This window comes from Mytilus edulis, chromosome 7 (genome assembly GCF_963676685.1).
Source record: "Mytilus edulis chromosome 7, xbMytEdul2.2, whole genome shotgun sequence".
Classification (NCBI taxonomy): Eukaryota; Metazoa; Mollusca; class Bivalvia; order Mytilida; family Mytilidae; genus Mytilus; species Mytilus edulis.
Window position 1 is genome coordinate 91,916,364 of NC_092350.1, and position 18,317 is coordinate 91,934,680.

The window sequence follows — 18,317 nt, forward strand, 5'->3', positions numbered from 1 at the left end:
GTCCGAGTCTGATGTCAGAAGATTTAACCAAAGAAAATAAACAAAATGACAATAATACATAAATAACAACAGACTACTAGCAGTTAACTGACATGCCAGCTCCAGACTTCAATTAAACTGACTGAAAGATTATGATTTCATCATATGAACATCAGGCACAATCCTTCCCGTTAGGGGTTTAGTATCATACCATCATAACATATATGAGAAGAACATAACCCGTGTCATGCCAACAACTGGTTTTTGAATAAATGTGTTTAGTTCCGATGCAAAGACCCTATAAGTGAATCAATATTAACGCCAAAATATGCAATCTTTAATGACCTGACAACAGTATCGTAACTATATCCCTTCTTAATAAGTGTATTCAAAGGTTTTGTTAGTTTTTGAGGTGAATACTGACACCTTTGTGCTTTATAAAGAACATTTCCATAAAAAATTGTATGTGAAATACCTGAACGTATAAGAAGTCTTCATGTTGAGCTATATTTACGAATGATGTCTTTATACCGATGATAAAATTTAGTAAATGTTTTGACTAGTTTGTGATATCGAAAACCCTGGTGTAATAATTTTTCAGTAATACATAAATTTCTCTCGTTAAAATCTAAAACATTGTTACATACACGAGCAAATCGTACAAGTTGAGATATATAAACACCGTAAGATGGTGACAAGGGAACGTCACCATCTAAAAATGGATAATTAACGATAGGAAATGAAAAATGATCTCTTTTATCATAAATTTTAGTATTCAGCTTTCCGTTAGTGATATAGATATCAAGATCGAGGAAAGGGCAGTGGTCATTGTTAGTATTAGCTTTATTTAAAGTAAGTTCAACAGGATAAATTTCTTTAATATACATACTGAAGTCGTCATTATTGAGAGCCAAAATATTATCCAAATATCTAAAAGTAGTATTAAATTTGTTTATCAGATGTTGTTTCGATGGGTCTTTGCTTATTTTTGTCATCAATTGTAACTCATAGCAATACAAAAACAGGTCCTCAATAAGTGGTGCACAGTTAGTCCCCATTGGAATTCCGATAATCTGACGTTATACGGAATCCCCAAAGCGAACAAAAATGTTATCTAGTAAAAATTCAAGGGCATATATAGTATCAAAGCATGTCCAATTGACATAGACTTTAAAACTGTCTTTGATACTGTTACGTGTGTCAGGTGTTTCAATGTTCCACGCTTATGCATGCGAAAAATGTAGACGTCTACGAAAAAAGTAAAATCACAAATATACCATGTATACTGAACTCCGAGAAAATTCAAAACGGAAAGTCCCATATCAAATGGAAAAATCAAAAGCACAGACACATCAAACGAATTGACAGCAACTATCACATTCCTTGCTTGGTACAGGCATTTTCTGATGTAGAAAATGGTGGATTGAACCTTGTTATATAGAGGACACTATTCCCCGGTATTTTGTTAAGCAATTTGATTGCAGTAACATATTAGAAACATATACACATTAGTTTCAACGCATTAAAAGTAGTACAAACAATCATTTGATATGACTGTAGAATTTAATTTTCTACATTGTAGTAGGCAATCAAATCCACAAATGTGAAAACCAAGGATATGAAAACCCGCGAATATTTGATATGCAATATGAACAAAATCCATTGCAGAAAGATCATGAAACCTTACTTTCGTTATGAATAATTAATCAGATGATTTAAGAAACCAAGTAGGATAAAATTGAGAATGGAAATGGGGAATGTGTCAAAGAGACAACAACCCGCCCAAATAAAAAACAACAGCAGAGGGTCACCAACAGGTCTTCAATGTAGCGAGAAATTCCCGCACCCGGAGGCGTCCTTCAGCTGGCCCCTAAACAAATATATACTAGTCCATTGATAATGAACGCCATACTAATTTCCAAATTGTACACAAGAAACTAAAATTAAAATAATACAAGACTAACAAAGGCCAGAGGCTCCTGACTTGGGACAGGCGCAAAAATGCGGCGGGGTTAAACATGTTTGTGAGATCTCAACCCTCCCCCTATACCTCTAACCAATGTAGTAAAGTAAACGCATAACAATACGCACATTAAAATTCAGTTCAAGAGAAATCCGAGTCTGATGTCAGAAGATGTAACCAAAGAAAATAAACAAAATGACAATAATACATAAATAACAACAGACTACTAGCAGTTAACTGACATGCCATTCATAATTGTTTTGTTTGTGAATTATATAATAAAGGAGCAAAGATTGGCGTCCAGAATATGAACCAGCATACAATAATTGAAGTATATAAAATGGGATAAATTTGTTCGGCTAAAAATGTCAAACGCCATCAGTATTAAATAGTAGAATGGAGCTGAATATTGAAATACTACTTTTTGATAAATATTCCTAAAGAAAATAATTAGAGCAGTTCTCGCTCGGACACACACTCCATAATCTAGTATATTATAAGAGCATATATATAGGATATATATATAAAGTACTGTGTATAAGTGTATTGATTTCTATGTTGCTAAAAACTTTGCTGGGCTAACACAATTACAAAATTCTACATAATTATGTAGTTTGTCACAAAATCTTAAAAGTGTATACTCGAAAAAAATAAATACACAATAATAAATGTTTGTCGTTTTTGGTCTCTCCATTACTCTTGTGGGATAAAAAGTCCCCGGTGAAGCTAGTCTACTGTGACGACGTTTATCTTAAAAGTTTAGTTCGTTCATAGGTTGCCTTATACTAATTTCCTCTCTACATGTAAAATCCCCACTGATAAATAGGATTTTAGTGCATTAATATCATTGATTAATAAAGGTCACATACGATAGATGTGTATTTTGACAACGACTGGAAAAGTCCTATATATGCTTGTGTTTAGCAATCATTTGGACAGTGGCGAAGGTTTCGTGTCATGAAAACTAGAGTGGAATTTTACCTTGATCGTGTAGATAGCTTTATAAGACAACTTATTTGATGTTTACAATCGTATCTTTAACTTCTATCGGCCACGATCAATTGTCATACCAATCTTATATATAATCACCTGTTGTTCATTATACTTAAGAATGACATTTGTTATAATACACACGGAAAAATTGGTTAAAAAATTTAGAATATTGTCTCCAGTTTGTACCACATGAATAGCTCAGGATAATATTATCTAACAATGCTTCCCTCTTCGTTTACAGTATCACGTTACTAGTATTTAACCATTATTATAGTCTTGCTATAATATCGGTTTTAAACTATGTGTTTTAAAATTAAAAACAATGTAATCGAGGTCCCATTTATTTTTCTTTGTTAACCTCTGACTTGTTTCAAGCATTGCTAAATGTGTTGTATAATGTTGAAATAAGATGACAGTCATGTTATGTCTAAAGTATTCATCATACTTTCCATCGAATATATATAGAATAAAGGACTTTTTGTTTTTGATACTGACTTTATCACAGTAAAATATCAGGTGAACCCGAAGGTAATTAAAAAAAAAATCACTACAATAATAGAGAAAACAACAAACGAACTTCTTTTTCGCGTCGAATCACGGCGAATCACACTTGACGTCACAGGCTGCATTACGTCATTTGAAATTTTGTCAGAGTGCAGTAAACATTGCGTTCTCTTGCACTAAGTATTAAAAAGGAATTATTGCATGCGTTTCATTAATATTCTGCTTTGGACATGACACTAATAATGGCAAATATAATGGTAGCATATTAGTAAGTCAAGTTTCTTTGTTTTACACAAAGCATCATCAAAGTGTTAGTCCGAAATAAGAATGATACGATATGAATCAGCAGATTTTTCATCGATCATCATTTTGAGTTCAACGACAAGTTTTAATTATATTTTACTTAGTTTAGTGGATAAAATTACATAATTTTGTCATGATTCGCCCAGTGTTCATCATGAAAACGATCACATTGATTTCAAATAATTTTAAGAACGCACTATGAGGAGACATTTATACAGAAGCCCCCCCCTTTTCCCCAAGGCAATGTAAGCTGACTGTAAATTATCTGAACATGCTCATTTCCTGTCGACTTCATAATTATTTCAAACATTTTAATAGACGTCACTAATCTTTTAGCTTATAATTCTTGCTTTTTCAAAGTCATGGTTATTTATTTATCAACACGGACCAGAAATATGAAACGTAAGAGTTTAAAGGCCCTGCGGTTACCTTTAATTTCAGAAGTGAATTTAGAGGAAGGCGACCCGGGTCAAAGTCACCCCTTATAAAGGCTTTAATTCTGGTCAAAGCAGACTTTTATAGTTTGGTGCCCCCGGTTAAACCCCACCCCCTTTTTAAAATTTATCCTAGATCCACATACATGAAGATACTATGCATATCTGTTATATTGACAAGGAAACGACATATTTTAAATTTGTATATGATGGTCCCACAAAAATGTCGAAAATGCGTATAAAATTTCATTTTATTCTAGCTTCTCTGACGCGATAGCAGTACCTTTTTGGTCACTATTTATGTGGTGCGTTTAAATATGAATTGCAACACTTTATAGTGACTGAACAGGTAAAACAAATGCTTCTCAAGAAAAAGAAAACTACTTGGAACAGCACCAGGCTATGTATTGGTATTGTATGAATAAAAACTCGGATTGGAATCATTGACGGTATGGTATGTTAGTTGTACTTCATATATATCAATTATTCTTTTTTATTTTAAGTCTTTTTTTCATGCATTTTATGTTCACATTTTCACAACAATCGTTTCAATCGATGTCAAGTGTTTTTTTCGCCAAAAATACCGTGCGTTTCTGCGAAAAAAAAATACGCGCAATTTTGTGAATGAAAGGGGAAAGTAGACCCTTACGCGTTGCATTCGCGCATGTCATTTGCGTACTAACCTACTAATTTTTATATCACGGCAAGTCCACTGACACTGACTATATCAGCGAGTACCCATCAAAGGAAAAATGTACAAATTACCGATAAAAGAGGGCCCTGGTTACCGAATGTTCAAGAATTATTCCGGGTTTTTTAATTTTTTTTATGCCTACCTGGGATCAAAAATGATCAAAATCCATGCGCTTTAATTTTATTTCGATGTTACCAAAGATGTTGTCTTTTTCATAGAGTTCCAGTTATGCGCAGGAGCTATTTTATTGAAAGTGTTTCCTTGTCTGTATGTCATTTCTGTCGAAATAAGTGGGTTTTTAATTGTTTATCCCTTTCTGTTTTCAAATATAATTTTCAACAAATGTTCATGTTTATATTAGTACATCATTAGCTTTGAGTGACTTTTATCTGAATAACATTTTGTGGATCGTTTTTTTTTAGCTTTATGTCTGATATAGTTTTTACATATCTGCAGCATGTGAGGTTTTATTACTGAAAAGAAATGTTATTTCAATACTTTTATCTTTTATTCCAGTTCCATCCTACATTTTACTAACTGTCCTGAATTGCAAATATTCAGTAGATGGCAAAAATGTTATTTTTAGATTAGGAACTATTTATAGTGTTGACTAATACACAGATCTCTGTCAGAAAAAAAAATCCCATAGTAATGATAGTCTGACCTATACAGGTTTATAGTAGGTTTTTAGTATTTGTGCATTGATGTAGCTGAAATATAGTGCACTTCTTCTTTGTAACTTCGTACTTTATTTGACCTTTTAAACATCTTGAATTCGAGCGTCATTGATGAGTCTTTTGTAGACGATACTCGCGTCTGGGGTAAATATAAAATTTTAATTCTGGTATGATGAGTTTATTTGTTTAAATCGTTGAAATAAAAAAAAACATCTTATTGCACGGATACTGCCGTCATAAAACCATGATGTGTTTGAATCCTACTTTAAATAAATATAACTCATTTTTGTGGATACTTTGTTTTGAGTAAAGCAATTTCAATCAACTTCGCTGCGATTTATTTACGCAGTTTAATCATTTTTTTTAATGTAATCATATGAGAGAAGTTTCAAGTGAAATGCATACGCAACGATTAATGTTTGCGATATTTTTCAATTCGCACAAGACACGAAAAGGAATTCCCCGCCAAAATGTGTTTGTTGTATTATGAAATGGTAACTTTCTAGCACAAATATTCCTTCTTAAACTCAGAAACAAAACATTTTTTTTTAATCTTCTTTTTATATTCATATCAACTTAGAGGTCAGCACGATCATAGAATAGAAATCAAACTACTTACTTGAATTATTCAGAATCTGTCATCATTCGACCAATGAAAAAAGGTTTAAACGAAATATATCCTGTTAAATATACACAAACGTCTGTAGGAAACATTATGAATGAATGAAATAAAACATTTAATTAACCAACTTTTTATACCGGTTTTTGTCCCCTTGTCACGTGATCGATCATAACACAATTGTCTATAAACCATTTGAATAAGAAAAGTCATTGTTCGGAACCATCATGTGTGTCAATGTATTTAAGCGGATTTTTCTTCAAATCTTTTTAAAAAAGTTCTTTGTTCCATTAAAATATTTAGAAAACTGTAAAAACAAATTATGCGAATGTGTAAACTCAACATATTCCTCTGTGCACGCGGATCAGTAACTTAAACAAACAAACATCAGATCAATCGGTGTTTTTGACGAATCTTAGCATCTTAAACACCTTATTTTTCGTTACCGAGGTCTACCGATTTTTCGATATAGTTCTGTAAGGAATTAAATCGATATTTATGTCGTCATATATTAAAAAGAAGAAGAAGTGATAAGATTGCCAATGAGACAACTCTTCACAAACGACCAACTGACACAAATATTAACAACTATAGGTAACCTTACGGCGTTCAACGATGAGAAACTCAAGCCAAAATCCAATTGAAAGCAAACTTTACGGGATTGTTTGTTTTTCTCAGGCTGTACATTTTTTTATATTTACAAACATCGACCTGATTTGATTAGTTTGTAACCCGGATTTGTTTTTTCTCTATCGATTTATGAATTTTGAACAGCGGTATACTACTGTTGCCTTTATTTTGTGTATAGTTGTCTCATTAGTTTTCTCGTTTGAGTCGTTTTACATTCGTTATAAATTAGCTGTCGACTTTAACATGTATATTATGATAAATAAACAGTCGGTGCAAATGTAGGACACATGTAAACAAGAATAATAGAGAAAATACATTTTAATAATAGCACATTTAAAGCGAACGCAAACAATGGTGTTATAATGCATTCGAAATTACATAGAATTAAATCATATACGTTAGGAAACACTATCCCTATAAAACAAAATGCAAATGAACTCTTTTTTAAATGACAAGTTAGTGACAAATTTAAATGCTATTTTTCACTTTTCGACATGAGTTCAACATATCATTTTCATTTTTTTTAAAGTAATTATAAACTATTATAATAATACCTGGACATTTAGGATAGCAATAAAACCAACAATCTATATCAATTTGTGATAGTATTCACTTTACAATCAAATTGAATTAGTATTTATAAACTCAATTCGTCGAATCAGTTCAGTTTTCTTGGATCTATTCACATATTGTTTTTATCAAATCATCATCACCACCAACAATTTGACATTAAAATATTTTAATTTGATTCGACTCATGTAAAAACTGAAATCACAAAAAAATACTGAATTTCGAGGAAAAAACAAAACGGAAAGTGCCCAATCAAATGGCAAAATCAAAAGCTCAAAAACCTTTTCATACAGTTAAAAAAGAAAGTGCTGATGCAACAGTAGTCTTACAAAATTCAGAATGGATATGGGGAATGTGACAAAAAAACAACAACCCGATCAAAGAGTTTGAGACCTGTATTAACATTGACTGGAATTGTGTTTTTTTCGTATTCAATAACTGAACAGATTGATGGTGCTGTTTATTCTTTAATTTACATGTTTTAAATGCTCCTATATTTCTTGAATTGGTCATCAGATATTGACAGTTCGGACGAAGGACTATTTGATGATACATGTTTTCAAATCGTCTGTTAGGGGGTAAGAGTAGCGTTTACAAGGACTTCTTTCATTGACTAATATAAACGTACTTAAAAATGTGTCTTTATTCATTTCAAAGTTGACTAAAATATTATGATATTAAAATATTATTAGGGACTCTGTAAGATTTTTTTTAGAGGGATTTCATTATTAATATATATATATGTATTATTTGAATGTACACTACGGCAGAAGAAATTTAACGTACATAGTTTCAGACATTCATCTGACCTTTGACCTCTAGCTCGTAGCAGAATTTGAGGACAATGCAATTTTTTTCTACCAAATTTCTGTCCTCAGTGCATAACTATACTTGTATGTACAAAATTTGTAAAATGTTGATCACTTGAATATATTGACTATAAAACATTTTTATCAATTTACCAATACCCCAAATTGTTGTCATCAGTTTTTTTTTTAAATATGATCAATGATTAAAATATGACACATAGAGAGACTATGAAAATGAAAATGGAAAAAAATATAGAAAGCCATTTTAAAAACTTGACCACGTTTAGCAGGACAGTGGTTGATTAACTGCTTGAAAATTTAAAGTATGGTAAAAGACTGTAACTGTTTTGGTGCAAAACAACACAATTCCAATCATTATTAAACTTGAGATCAAACAGGGGAAGGTATTACAGGAGTGAAAAGGGGAAGTTATTCAATGAAACACAGTTGACCATGAATGCCGTATTTGCCATGGAAAGATAACATCATACACAAATATCACACTGAAATGAATTTATTTTAGTTTTTTGTTGTCTTTACACCACATGTACAAATAAATGTCTTTAAAAATCTGTAATGGTCAACATTTCCTCTTGATAAAACAAAGTTCCACCACCAACAGCTAGGTCCATCTTATTGCTCAGCGGCACCACCTGAAAGTATAAAATAGACGAGTAATTACCATTTGTTCTGTACTAATTAATTTAACAAACATATATTATGTTTATCATATTGTATACATCATATCTATAATAACAGGAATAGTATCTTGCCAGAAATATAGATTGGTTGCTTTATGTCCATTGGCAAATATTTCATGTGAATTCAGGCTGATGAAAGGATATATACAAATGTTCTTGTTTATTGCTGATAAATACAAAATTTTAATGACATCTGTTAATTTTTGTAATGTAAATTTGTCAATATTACAATGTAATTAATTCAAATTTGTAAATCTTAAAATATTTTTTTTATAAAAACTACATAACAAACTAGCTGAGTTTCATTTAAGACAAAAACATCAACAAAGAAACACTCAAAAATAAATACTGAAAGATTTATTGAAATGTTTAGAATAAAATATTTAAAGCCATTTTTTTTACAGTAAGTTTCTGAAAAATACAATTTATTTTATTAAAGTTGTGTAAGCTTTTGGTAATAAATTATTCTAAACTTTCAGAAACGTTTTTTTTTTTTATGAACAGAAATGATTAACCAAAATCATGTCAATCCTCAGCGATAGTATGTTCCAAGATCTGAGTAGGAACTGCTGCATTACCTAGTTTTTTCATCAATGTTTTCAAGTTTTTTGTCAACTGAGAAATTGTGACTGGCTTTTTGTTCACCTGAGAAACCTATAACAAAGTTTTTTCTCCAGGTTGTTCTAGAACAAGTTGCCTAAATATTATTTGAGTTTTTGAAATCTCTCTTTTGTTCTTTATAAATTTAGTTTTTGTCAATTCCTGGTCGACCTTTCGTGCATTGTCCCAAAGTCCTAATTTTAGAATGTGTTCTACAAGTGGTTTTTTTCGTTACACTTCTTTATCAGTATCCTTTTTGCTTTTTCTTCTTTCTCTCGACTTATTCTTTCAAGTTCATGTTTCAAATCCAGCAGTCTTTGTTTTTCAGTAATTTAAATATCTTTAATTTTTAATTTTGATCTGTTAATAAGTTCCTGTACACTTTGTTCTGTCTGCTGATTTAGCCATGCACCAGTTTTATTTACATTGTAAACTATGTGGGCCTCATTTGCTAGGCGAGATGAATTGGGTCTGTGTTTGATTAGCCAATCTAAATGATCAAAAATAAATTCTGTTAATTTATTATGGGGCAAAACAGAATTGCAAGTTTTGCTGCGATCGATACCATATTGTGTATGTTGGCCATCTTCTAAATGATCTTTAACTTTTTGTAACAAAGCCTTGCTAGTAGCAAAACACATATGTATCAAAAAGGCAGCGCATTGTTCATCATTGTGATTGCTAACAAGAGATGCCCAAATGTCATCCTTTTTCACCTCAAAAGATGGAAATGGTACGAGTTCTCCTGTTATGAACAATTTAATTTTCTCAACATCAGTTGAAACATCTTCCAGAAATTGAACTAAATGTTGGTATTTCTGGTTCATGTGCAATATATGTATATCCCCTTCAAGTATTTTCCACAATGGGGAGGTAAAAAATTTATTGAATAGACCAAAAGCCCGACATCCTACAATTATTGTATCATTCTGCAAATAAGAGAGTAAGGCTTTAAGTAGCTGATTTAGCTTGCCTGGTGTTCCTTTGCCTACATTTTTTAAGAAATTAGTGATATAACTTCTCAAGTGACAAATTGCTCCAGCATTGTGGAATACAACATTAAAGCGGTTTCCAAGGAAAGGTTTGATTTCATATTTATTGATTTGTTGACGTTGTAAGTATGTTTTGAATTCCAGATAAACACCGTTTTTCTCATCTGCCCCGGATGCTTTACTTGCAATTCTAACAGCATTTAATACGGAGGACTCACCTTTCAGACTTATTTCAGGAGGTTCAATGACTTCGGGGGGATCTTTGTGGAAATTATTGAACACGCTGTTCATTAATTCAGCAATATTAACTAGGAGATGTAAACCGCAGATGAAATTGTACATTTTGCTAAGTAACATTTGGTCAGGTGATTGCAACAGGTGATCATTTTCAAGATGTTCTTGTAACACGGATGATCTATAGGATTCTAGGTGTTGGTTAAATGATACCTGGGTAGCAGCTCTATCTGACGTGGTACATTTTATATTTTATAAAATTTTGATGGATAATAGATTATTTACGTCATAAGTTGTCACCTGATAATATTGCAACTCGATATCACCTAAGATTTGCTTAAATACATCTAGTTGTGTTTGGGCAGCCTTGTCCGACATTTGACGTAACCCTAAAAGAAATGGCTTCTTGTTCTCATTTGTCGTAACGAAAACCCCATATGGTTGCCCATTCTTCTTTGTTTCGTCAGTGTATACAGTCTGCTTTTCCTGTTTAGAGCATACAATTGCTGCATGAGCCTGACTTACAAACAGTCTTGTTGAACTGATGGTTGAGACATAGTCTTTCTTTGGAAAAATGTTATTTCTGCAGTCAACATTACATAGTTTCATGACACTTGACATGACACAAGATACCTTCTCAAAGGCGACATTTGCATTCAACAATTCTATGATGCATAAATTAGTATCTGTTGACAACGTATATTTCCCATTAGGTGCCGGTAGAGTCAGGTCTACCTGGGTTTTTTTTTTCATTTAAATTATCCAACAAGAAATGCAACTCATCTTTAGTTTTATTTATTTCATGTTTGTTTGCCTTTTGTTCTTGTCTCATATTAAGTATCTGCTCTTGCAACATTTTTACTTCAGTCTCATGTTTTGCTTGTAAATGATCTTTTATGTATCTTGTTTTTTGTGCAATGTTTTCCCAATATTTACATTTCTCTATTGTTCTTTTCTTTCCCATCCGTAATAATATAACACGGTGATCCGTATTTTTTCATTTTGTTAACATTTTTGCATTGCTTTCATACCTGTTTCTGCATTTTTAGCTGAATTCTTCAGTATTTTGTTTGACTTCAGTAACTTTACTTCTGTTTTTGATCTGTTTGCTAATAAAATTAACGGTACCAATTTTCTTGCACCAGATGCGCATTTCGACAATACATGTCTCTTCAGTGATGCTCGTGGCCAAAATATTTGAAATCCAAAGCTTATATAAAAGATGAAGAGCTATAATCTAAAAGGTCCAAAAAGTATAGCCAAATATCTGAAAGGAATCAGAGCTTTGCATGAGGGAGATACATTCCTTAACTTATAATAATTTCTAATATTTTGTAACAGCAAATTTTAATAACACAAAAAATCCGTATGTTCATGCCAGTACCGAAGTACTGGCTACTGGGCTGGTGATACCCTCGGGGACTAATAGTCCACCAGCAGAGGCATCGACCCAGTGGTAGTAATGAAATTAACGGTACCAATTTTCTTGCACCAGATGCGCATTTCGACAATACATGTCTCTTCAGTGATGCTCGTGGGCAAAATATTTGAAATCCAAAGCTTATACAAAAGATGAAGAGCTATAATCCAAAAGGTCCAAAAAGTATAGCCAAATCTGTGAAATGAATCAGAGCTTTGCATGAGGGATATACATTCCTTAATTTATAATAATTTCTAATATTTTGTAACAGCAAATTTTAATAACACAAAATATCCGTATGTTCATGCCAGTACCGAAGTACTGGCTACTGGGCTGGTAAACTATTCTTTAAGTCAACCAATTTTCTGTTCATACTAAATATATTTTGAATACTGTTTCTGTAAAATTTCTGTAGTAGAGTGTTTTGTTTCATTAAGCCGTTACAATTATTAACCTGTTTTGTCAATTCTGTCTTCAAAGGTTTAGTTGCAGAGACTTTGTGATGTTGCTCATTCAGCTATTGCGAAAACTTGCCTTGCAGAAATTTGCCAAGTTTATCTTTCCCAAAACTATTTGCTGATTTTTGCAATTTTTGTTCTTTATTTTTAATATATTTTATAGATTTGTTCATTTTTGTTATACTGTTTTTAGATTTGTCCAGATCTCTACCCAGAAGTTGACAACACCAAACATAAACAAACTTGTTTGTAACACTCAGTGACTCCTTAAGTTTACTCAATTCAAGAACCATGCCATTAGTAAGGCATTGTCCTTGAGTTCATTCTTTTCTTTTAGATTCAACTCATTGAATTAATTTGTTAAAACTTTTCTAAATGATTATTTCACTCCTAGAAATGTTGTTGAATTTTGGCTTTTCACTTTTGAAAGATAGATTTCTTGGTTGTAGCAGTTGTCAATCTTTTATAAGACTGCTTTCTTCAAATGTCAAAATACCACAAATAATTCAGACATTTAAAAATAATATAAACCTTGTAGAATAATGCTTCTTTTGATTTACTTTTTCAACTTTGTTATCTGAAAGTAAAATAACAGCTCACTTCATATTGCAATCATGGTGAAATGTATGCCTAGCTATTACAAACACTAGGTGTGTGTGTGCTTATGTTGATTTTAGGTGTTTGGCCTAATGAATTGGTCCAACAAAAAAGGGTGTGACATTTTATAAACTACAATGTAACTGTTATGATAAATAAAAGATTGATTGAATAAATGATTGGTGTATTTAAAGTCTAGTGTCAGTTATTTCATTTGTGTTCAGGATAGCAAACTAGTTGAAATGTGAAAATCATACTACTGTCATAATAATTTGGTAAACAGAAAGTTGATGAGACCTAAAAAAAAAAGTCACACAGAATAGCAAGCTCATATGAAGTCTCATTACAGATTTCAGGAAGCATTGATTTTAATTTTATACATAGTGCTAGGTGATACTTAAATAATTGTTGAACAGAATATGATAACTAAGCAATCATTCTTAAAATGTTGGATAAATGACAAAACATTTTCTTGTTAGAGACCAACAATAGAAATGTAATGACTTATTGCAAGGATTTTTAAATATTCAAAATGCAAATCAATTTCCTATCAATTCATCATAATTAAGTTCTCCATTCCAACTGGACGTGACTGTGTATTCATACATCCAACACAGGTAAAAAGACACGTCACTTTTAAAGAGGATTTTCCTTATGAAACGGTAGTAATCTAGGGATAAAAATATTTTAATGCTGCAGTCGACCCTTAGGTCGTAAACAAAAATCAAAGTCTTACCTCACTGCATTAATTGAGTCTTTCATTATTAAAAGTTATGATTACTTTATAGCTGATTTCAACTTGTGACCTGCAAACATAACAGTATATGTATGATAAAGTAATTAACACTTATTCAAAGGAAAAATACAGTGTGTGTCTTGCATGATTTTTTCCACAATCTAACTGCTTTGCTCACCTCATTTACAGACATTATTTCAACTTGTTGTATTTACTGGAAGTGTTACCGTTTTTAGTTAACTAGTTTTAAATTTCAGTGGATGTGCTTTAAAAAAAATATACAACAGAAGTACCAATTCTTTTTACCAAAATGCAGAATTGACCACAGTAATCATTATCACATTTAAATATATTAAAACTTATGAAGCGTATATATTATTTATTATCCGGCATAGTGCCTTAAATAGTGTTTACCTGGAAAGGGAATTAACCCATATTGGAATAATAAAATACCAGGATTCTATCGATATTATAAAAATCATCCAATGTGAAGAGTCATACTATAGTGTTCTCCGTGTAAGACGACAAAATTGAAACACAATAATGGATAAAAAATGATTATAAAACATAGTTATTAATCTTATGAACAAGGAAAACACTTCTATGAGGCACCGATTGCATTGTTTATGCTAAACTTGAATCTACGGAGAAAAACATTTCATGAACTTCTGTGTAACGTCGTAAACGCTCACGGCTACCTTTATTCTCCTTTTCTTTGACGAAACATACCATCTTTACCAGGATCACGCCTTGCATATGTAGAACAGATCAACACATTTTCGACATGATTTTAAGCAGAAAGAATTCTAGATTTAGAAAAAGTATAGATCCCCGGGTTATTTTTAGAAATAACAATTATTTTTTACAAAAAACATAGAAAAATGTGGTTCTCATAAAAAAATTCCTTACCTTCTTATACACTTTTACACGAGATACTTACAAATTTGCATTCCTGGTGCATTCCTGCACTTGTGGGTGATTTCTCGTCGTCTTTTTACCTTTCTATAAATAGCACGAGGAACGGAAAGGGAATTTATTTGTCTGTCTCGATAGCTGAAATTTGACGTTGACGGCAACTCTCATCATAGTTCAACGTTTTGCTGCAAGCTTATAAAGCATGTTAAATATTACTGAAATTAAAAGTGGAGATACCGTAGTTTATCAAGCTATCTTTATTTATTTTTTACAGTGATGGAAATGTTGTTTTATTTGCAGTTACAAAAACGTTGCAAATGCAAAAAATTTACAGAGTCCATTTATTATAATATAAAGTTAAATAATTTTCTATATATTTCATTTCTAAGTTGTTTTATTTATTTATTCAATTGTACGTGATTGTATTTTGTAATTTACCTCTTGTTTAACATGTCAATGTGACGGAGTGTTTTTGAAATAAAGCATATTGTATTGTATTGTATTGCTAGTTGATATGATCTACTATCATACTCATATAGTTGATATCTCCTAGTTTTGTGCTGTAAGGTTGCTGTCATATTGTCGTATATATTCTTTATCTTTTTGCTTTAAGAAAAATATATATATAGTTGTTAATCTTATAACTCGTTGATCATTGAGAATTGGTCTGTTCTGTAAATCAGAATAAAAAGAAAATCTTTCAGTTTTATGTTAATGTATTTGATAAATATATCATAGATTGACTATACAGATACTGTTTTATGTTAATGTATTGTATAAATATATCATAGATTGACTATACAGATACTGTTTTATTTTAATGTATTTGATAAATATATCATAGATTGACTATACAGATACTGTTTTATGTTAATGTTTGATAAATATATCATAGATTGACTATACAGATACTGTTTTATGTTAATGTATTGTATAAATATATCATAGATTGACTAAACAGATACTGTTTTATTTTAATGTATTTGATAAATATATCATAGATTGACTATACAGATCCTGTTTTATGTTAATGTATTAAATAAATATATTATAGATTGACTATACAAATACTGTTTCATGTTAATGTTTTGATAAATATATTATAGATTGACTATACAGATACTGTTTTATTTTAATGTATTTGATAAATATATCATAGATTGACTGTACAGATACTGTTTTATGTTCATGTATTTGATCAATATATTATAGATTGACTATACAGAAACTGTTTTATGTTAATGTATTTGATAAATATATTATAGATTGACTATACAGATACTGTTTTACGTTAATGTATTTGATAAATATATCATAGATTGACTATACAGATACTGTTTTATGTTAATGCTGTGTATAAATATATTATAGATTGACTATACAGATAATGTTTTATGTTAATGTATTTGATAAATATATCATAGATTGACTATACAAATACTGTTTTATGTTAATGTTTAGATAAATATATCATAGATTGACTACAAATACTGTTTTATGTTAATGTTTTTGATAAATATATCATAGATTGACTATACAGATACTGTTTTATGTTAATGTTTTGATAAATATATCATAGATTGACTATACAAATACTGTTTTATGTTAATGCTGTGTATAAATATATCATAGATTGACTATACAGATACTGTTTTATGTTAATGTTTTTGATAAATATATCATAGATTGACTATACAAATACTGTTTTATGTTAAGGTTTTTGATAAATATTTCATAGATTGACTATTCAGATACTGTTTTATGTTAATGTTTTGATAAATATATCATAGATTGACTATACAAATACTGTTTTATGTTAATGTTTTTGATAAATATATCATAGATTGACTATACAGATACTGTTTTATGTTCATGTATTTGATAAATATATCATAGATTGACTATACAGATACTGTTTTATGTTCATGTATTTGATAAATATATCATAGATTGACAATACAAATATTGTTTTATGTTAATGTTTTAGATAAATATATCATAGATTGACAATACAAATACTGTTTTATGTTATGTTTTAGATAAATATATCATAGATTGATTATCCAGATATTGTTTTATGTTAATGTTTAGATAAATATATCATAGATTGACTATACATATACTGTTTTATGTTAATGTTTTTGATAAATATATCATAAATTGACTATACAAATACTGTTTAATATTAATGTTTTTGATAAATATATCATAGATTGACTATACAGATACTGTTTTATGTTCATGTATTTGATAAATATATCATAGATTGACTATACAGATACTGTTTTATGTTAATGTTTTTGATAAATATATGATAGATTGACTATACAGATACTGTTTTACGTTAATGTATTTGATAAATATATCCTAGATTGACTATACAGATACTGTTTTATGTTAATGTTTTGATAAATATATCATAGATTGACTATACAAATACTGTTTTATGTTAATGCTGTGTATAAATATATTATAGATTGACTATACAGATACTGTTTTATGTTAATGTATTTGATAAATATATCATAGATTGACTATACAGATACTGTTTTATGTTAATGTTTTGATAAATATATCATAGATTGACTATACAAATACTGTTTTATGTTAATGTTTTTGATAAATATATCATAGATTGACTATACAGATACTGTTTTATGTTCATGTATTTGATAAATATATCATAGATTGACTATACAGATACTGTTTTATGTTAATGTTTAGATAAATATATCATAGATTGACAATACAAATATTGTTTTATGTTAATGTTTTAGATAAATATATCATACATTGACAATACAAATACTGTTTTATGTTAATGTTTAGATAAATATATCATAGATTGACTATACAGATACTGTTCTATGTTAATGTTTTGTATAAATATATCATAGATTGACTATACAGATACTGTTTTATGTTAATGTTTAGATAAATATATCATAGATATACTATACATATACTGTTTTATGTTAATGTTTAGATAAATATATCATAGATTAACTATACAGATACTGTTTTATGTTAATGTTTTAGATAAATATATCATAGATTGACTGTACAGATACTGTTTTATGTTAATGTTTAGATAAATATATCATAGATTGACTATACAGATACTGTTTTGTGTTAATGTTTAGATAAATATATCATAGATTGACTATACAAATACTGTTTTATGTTAATGTATTTGATAAATATATCATAGATTGACTATACAGATACTGTTTTATGTTAATGTATTTGATAAATATATCATAGATTGACTATACAAATACTGTTTTATGTTAATGCTGTGTATAAATATATTATAGATTGACTATACAGATACTGTTTTATGTTAATGTTTTTGATAAATATATCATAGATTGACTATACAGATACTGTTTTATGTTCATGTATTTGATAAATATATCATAGATTGACTATACAGATACTGTTTTATGTTAATGTTTTGATAAATATATTATAGATTGACTATACAAA

The 18,317-nt window shown here is 29.9% G+C and overlaps 2 long non-coding RNA genes across 2 annotated transcripts in view; both read right to left on the minus strand.

Moving 5' to 3' along the window:
* Positions 1–18,317, minus strand: part of LOC139482485 (uncharacterized) — a 250,762-nt gene that overhangs the window by 150,721 nt on the left and 81,724 nt on the right. The gene's annotated exons all lie outside the window — the stretch shown is intronic.
* LOC139482484 (uncharacterized) lies at positions 8,695–14,926 on the minus strand. The gene is made up of 4 exons (XR_011654880.1): positions 14,854–14,926; positions 13,914–13,983; positions 13,112–13,157; positions 8,695–8,828 (listed from the first exon to the last, which is right to left on the minus strand). It is a non-coding gene; the product is annotated as an uncharacterized lncRNA (long non-coding RNA).